Source organism: Etheostoma cragini, chromosome 10 (assembly GCF_013103735.1).
Source record: "Etheostoma cragini isolate CJK2018 chromosome 10, CSU_Ecrag_1.0, whole genome shotgun sequence".
NCBI classification, from domain to species: domain Eukaryota; kingdom Metazoa; phylum Chordata; class Actinopteri; order Perciformes; family Percidae; genus Etheostoma; species Etheostoma cragini.
This window is the reverse complement of record NC_048416.1, coordinates 20,233,445-20,239,444: the sequence shown is the minus strand read 5'-3', so window position 1 is coordinate 20,239,444 and position 6,000 is coordinate 20,233,445. Positions and strand designations below refer to the sequence as shown.

The 6,000-nt window shown below is 42.2% G+C and overlaps 1 long non-coding RNA gene across 1 annotated transcript in view; it reads right to left on the bottom strand.

The window, feature by feature from the left end:
* Nucleotides 1-4,710: 4,710 nt before the first annotated feature.
* Nucleotides 4,711-6,000, bottom strand: part of LOC117951999 — a 156,558-nt gene continuing 155,268 nt past the window's right edge. The window contains exon 4 of the long non-coding RNA XR_004658294.1: nt 4,711-4,901. This is a non-coding gene — a long non-coding RNA (uncharacterized LOC117951999). The remainder of the gene's footprint in view (nt 4,902-6,000) is intronic.

Here is a 6,000-nt window from a genome sequence, read left to right as displayed (position 1 = left end):
CACCACACACACACACACACACACACACACACACACATCTAGATTACATTCCCTGCTTCACTCACCAAAAGTAATTCATGTCAAATTGCCACATCACCAGTAAGAGGAAGTGATTTCTGACATTAAGTTGCAAACAGGAAAACGAGGAAATAATACATCAACAAATCAAGGGCTGATGGACAAATTATTCTCTCTTAGGGACTTATCTCAATAACCACAGCAACACAAAAACCTTTATTCTGCATTTACTAGACAAAAGGCAGCAAGGTCAGTGCCCAGCAAAGTGGCTGCCCCCGCCAAACTGGAAGCTCACAACCCCTCGGTGTTAGATAAGGTTGTAATAAGATATTGTCAAAGCCTGGCAACTAATCTGATCTTTCACCTCAGTGAAAGATAGGAAAGATATAAAAAGGTATTAGGAGTGGGCACTAAGAGGATTAGAGTATGGAAACGGATGTGTGCCGGCGTTTTATAATCTACTCATGCTTAACCCGTTCAAGCTGCCCAATCTGCTGCATGCAAACCATGATTATTTAGTCCTGCTTTCTATGGGAGGTGTTGTTCTTGTTTCAGACAAGTTACTTTCCACACACCTCCCACCCTCTCTCATTTAATGTGGTTTTGTGGGAACAAAAAAGATGAGCAGCGGCCTGACAGAGCTCAGGTTTGAATAAGATTCTCTGTCCTGTGACAACACAGTACGGGTTGGTTGTCTCCGGTGAATTAATCTGGACTGAAGATTGACATTTGGTGGTCGGTTTAGCAGGCAGGCGAGCAGTCAGGCAGGCGTGCATGCAGGCAGGTGTGCGTGCGTGCGTGCAGCATTGATTTACATTTTTGTTGAGGTTGGACCTCGTAATGTTTGGGTAGCAACATACATAGCCATCTGTATTTTGTTTTACATATGTGTGCATGCAATTAGAAATGTCCCTGTCTGTGTGTACACCAAGCGCTCAGTGGCTTAGTGCAGCCTAATCTCACATAGCCACACTTCAAGGATGTGAGATTAAGTACAACCAGACTGTAGAGGGCAATTAATCTTCTTTCCACATCCAGGCGGCAGCTTTAATTTCAGGGTGGGCCGATCATAGCAAGAGTGTGCTGTGTGAAAGGTGGAAACACACGTATTTGACCTTTTGACATATGTTAACGCGGATATTAGTTTCAAGGGGGAAATACCATTGAGGAGCATTCCAGGAGGGATTGTTGCAGTCAAAATTAAGTCATCACTCTGGAAGAGACAGCTGTTACATGGGATATGAGCAGTCAAGCTCGAGAGAGCAGTCTTCTTCTATCATCCAGGTCTGCCCTGAAGGGTGGCGCCCAGGAACCCAACAATCGTCGCTGTCTATAGGGACATGACCCTTGAATGCACAGCAAGCTCAGAAGAAGCGTGTGGATGTAACCTTACAAAAGGGCACGGCCATTAATAAATCCTAGTCTGCTGTGGGTGGTAGAGACAGGGAGAAATAACAGGTGTCAATCTTCATTACATGTGATCTGCCGCCTCTCCAAATTCCAAATTATTCCCCAATTAAGAAGAAAAATGAAGGCAAGGATGCTCCCCAGATTTGACATCCTAATTAATGGCTTCCCTCACATGAAGAATTGACTCATACGTCATGTCACCTTGGAGCCCTTGTGTGTTTTGCCTCGCAAAATTAGTCAAGAGAGCTCGTTGTAAAGTAAAAGTTGTCAAAGTGGACAGGGCTTTAAATTGTTGACAAGTTATAATAATGTGCGGAGTTAATTTAATTATAGTTTGCTGTTTAATTATGTGTGGTATCAGCATAATTGTATATGTCAATATATGTCAAGGTATTTCACATTCATAATACCATACATCAATATGCCACAGACTTGGATGTGTGGACTAAAACTCAAGCAGTGATGGCAGAACTTACTGAAGACATAATTGGCTATACTGTGAAATGGGCTCGAGTTTTATTACCAAATCAGCTGTGGTGAATTAAAGTGCTGTCTTTCATCGTGTCCTCTCGTTTGTCATTTAGTTCCCCCATGGCATCCCTTTGTCAATTCTATACCAGATTGTAGTAGGCAATTTCATTCTTACAATCAATGACAGGATGATCGTGAATAGTTTACTGTGAGGGGAAAAATGTGAAAAGATTGGAAATATGATTTCACTTCCATGGGTAATTGCACCAAATATAAATTTTATGACTGACTCTTGTCTGCCCCCCACCCCCCAAACCCACACACACATACACAGACACAGACAGCACAACAGATTTTTGCATAATTATAAGTTTTCAGTGTGTCCTTGTGAACAGCATAGTAATAGTTTTGCAGCATTACAGATGGCTTGATAAAAAAAAAAAATTGAAAAAAAACAACTTATCTCCCAATCATGTCTGTGACATGACAAGAGGATGGGAAAATTTTTTGTATCATTACAGGACTTGGCTTCCTGTATGTACAGTAGTACATCAGTCAGAGCGTCCCATGAATGCATGTCATTCTAGCTTCAAGCCAACGCCCTCCGTTGGTGCAATTTTTACACGTGGCAGAGTGATTAACGCATATGAGGCGCTAAATCTTGTTGCCCAGAAAGCACCAGTGCTAGATAGAGTGGTACACAAAAATCCTCTCCACCTTTCGCCTTCCAGCTCATCTGACTCAACATACTTCTGTTGGATTTTTTTCTTTTTGATTATCACCACTAAAGAACTATTTGCACCCTGAAAGAAAAGCCCTGTTGTATTATAATAATTCATTAACTTGCTGTGTGCTTGCACATCTCATCGCCATAAATTCCGTGAATAGGATTTGATATTTCCCTTTTCACTGCTATTGATGACATTTGAAAGTCTAATGGTTCACGTGACCTTGCAGAATAGTCTGCAGAACCTCTTGTGAACACTCTGTAGGCTGCAGCACTTCTCAGTCTCCCTGTGTCCCTGACTCAACTGCTTAGCAAATTGTCAGACAACCTACAAAGAGAATTATTGGCCCTAAGGGTTTTGGGGAAATTGCACCACTGGCAGTTTTATCTGGGGGAGCTGCAGGGCCCAGACAATGCTCCACTTAAGTATGATGACAGACTAGAGGGGATGTACCCTGGCCCTTTCTATAAACTTCACAGCTGAAAACTGAAAACTCATGGCATCCCCTGCTGAAGTTGTCGCTGTAGGGCAAAAGTCAACAATCACAAATTTAGCTTATCAGCCGACTTGAGGACAAAATGCAAATAATATTTCTGGATGTGTTCCATTAGCAAAGTAACTTCAAATTTTGCCAGTCTATAGTTCCATAGCATTACACGAATTGTTGTTTTACCCATTCATTTCAATGGTGACAAGCAACCCACTCCACAGCCTTGATGAATAACACACATGGAAATCATCCATCACATTAACGGGCTCTTGCTTGAAAACAAATCAAACTAAAAACCCAGACAGTTGACTCACATGGTGACAGACTACAGCCAGCAGGTTGGCATGCATTTGCCTTTGGTGTGTTTACCTGTAGTCTACTGCAGGAAATCCTAACAGAGGAAGATAGACCTCTAAATGCATGCACAACACATTCAGGGAAGCGTATTCGCTTTGAAGTAGTTATTATTACACAGACAGAAAATTCCTGCAGGGATAAAGACGAGACGCCAGAAAGACACAGTAGCATGGTGTTGCTGCTACAAGGGAAGCTCGTTTTTCTTCTTTTGCTAGGTTAACATGTTGGTGTGATACTTTTGCTGCCTCTGTGTAATTTGAATTAAACACTGCACACGATAGCAGGAGCAAGACTAAAGATAAGACTGTTTCTACCAAGGTCTTTGTATATTGGCCTGTTTGTGAGAGCACTGATGTCCTATTGCCTGTCACATTCGTGATAACAAACTCTGCCTCCAGTCCCCCTAAACACTTTTCCCTCTTGTTTTGTGATTGTGCACTCACTGCGGTTCTGTGTAGTGTATGCAGACATTTCTCATTAAGCACAGTTATGAACAGGAGTATCAGCAGCGGGCAAGGTGTTTTATTAATACCAAGTGTGGAGAAGTGAACACAGCCTCACTTCTGATACTCAGCAGAGAGCCAGATAAGTGAGCATTGGACTTTTCCCTTATTTCAATACCGCGAGTGAGAGAGATAAACAGTGGAATTAGGCTGACTGTGTATGTGGTGCTAGTGGAGCCTCTCGCCGCCTGACCCGTCCATGGTGATGAATAATGAATGAGCAGGACATAAGCAGTTACCATTTGGAGACAGTTTCCTGATGAATGATTACTGGCTCCATTGGGTCTGTATTTGCATAGGATATGAAAATGTCGAGAGGAAGACACATGGCTGTTACAGTAGTGAAGGCTGTAATACTTTTGACTGCTGAGCAAGCAACTCTTCTAATATTATAATCAACTAGCATGGCTGGTCATAAGAGACCACACATAAAACAGAATAACTGAAGATGGGTGAAGGGTGCATGAGGTGACATTTCAAATGAGATGTATTTATCTGTTATGCTATTAAATGGGTCTGTCTGCTCCAGCAGAAATTCAAATTTATGTTAGTACCATTCTGTACAGCTGTTCCTTTAATAACCACATTCATTACTAGGCGACAGTTATTAACAGAGCAAAAAAGAAAAAAAACTATGCAACTGAGGTGAGGGAAATTTCTTACATATTCACACACATAAAGGCCCACCAGAATAATGAGGTTAAAGATAATGATCACTTCTGCAGAAAAGGAAACCAAACCAGTTTATTCATCCCTTTGCAGACAGATAAACTCAGACTGCTACTTACTTTACTGTAGCAGCCATGCCGCTGTGTAGCAATATCTGCTTGTGCTGAAGTGAGGGAGATAAGGATTTCATGGTCATCGCGTCTCCTCACAAGGTGGTTGTGGTGCCGCAAGGGAGGGTACGGCCTCTGTCTGGCCCTGCAGGGTGAGATGAAGGGTCCCTGTTAATGTCAGAATTCTGTTTACACCTCAGAGCAGCCACCTATGCCACCACTTCTCGCCTCGCCACGCAGAATCGTGCTTGGTTTGATCAGCTTTTTGAGTCGGCTTAATCTTGTCAGGCCTGACAATGAAGGCTGATCTCCTCTGTTCTTCTTAGCTGTGGAATCAGCCTGCAGCTCACCCTATTCAAACAGGGCCCAAGATGCCCCCAGAATCCATAATCATTTCTACGAGGGATTTTTAGATATATCAAACATCCTCCAGTAAAAGCACTGATCTGCATTCATCCCTACCATAAGCTGGCCTGGCTGAATACCTAACGGCCCTGCTGAATTCTGAAGGCCTCCTTTTAAAAGTGCCTAAGATATGCATAAGGGCTAGTATAAGAGAGAGAAGTCATCTTCTTTTCTCTCTTGTTGAAAAGATACGAGGAGACGTGAGAAGAAGTGTTTTAGTGCTCTTAGGTTCGGTTGGAGCTAAGAAGACGCGCAAAAGCGAGAAGGTGGGAGCCATCATAACCACAAGGCTTCTTAAAAATCCTCCATTGAGGGCACTTAATAGAACCATTTATAATAGAGGCTTCCTTTCACTACACACAATGTCACCAAAGTAAGGAGACACTCTACATGTGGGTGGATGTGCATAGGGAGCACAGTGTGGATGTTCTGCCCCCCAGATGTTCGCCTTCTTCGATAAAGAAGAAAGTCAAATGCATTTCACATAGTATGTTTTTCTTTGTCTCTTAAGAACCTAAGGAGCATTACTTGTCAGGGTCACAATCTGGCCCACTCTCGCTGCATCTTTGCATGCATTGAAATTAACTCACTGTCTTACACCAAAACATTTAATTGCAACCCACATATTTACAATGTTGATTTAAGCCAAGACTTTTTCAAACTGGTGCCATGCAACTTAATTTGAAAGTATACAAGGATTCGAGCTTAAACTGATTTATGAGATTTGCCAATAGTCAGCAGTAACTCAACCACAGCAACTAAAGTATTTGCTAAGGTTGTTCTCTTAAATACCATATTAAAAGAAAAATAGTTCACCTATAGCAAAAACAGAGCTTGGA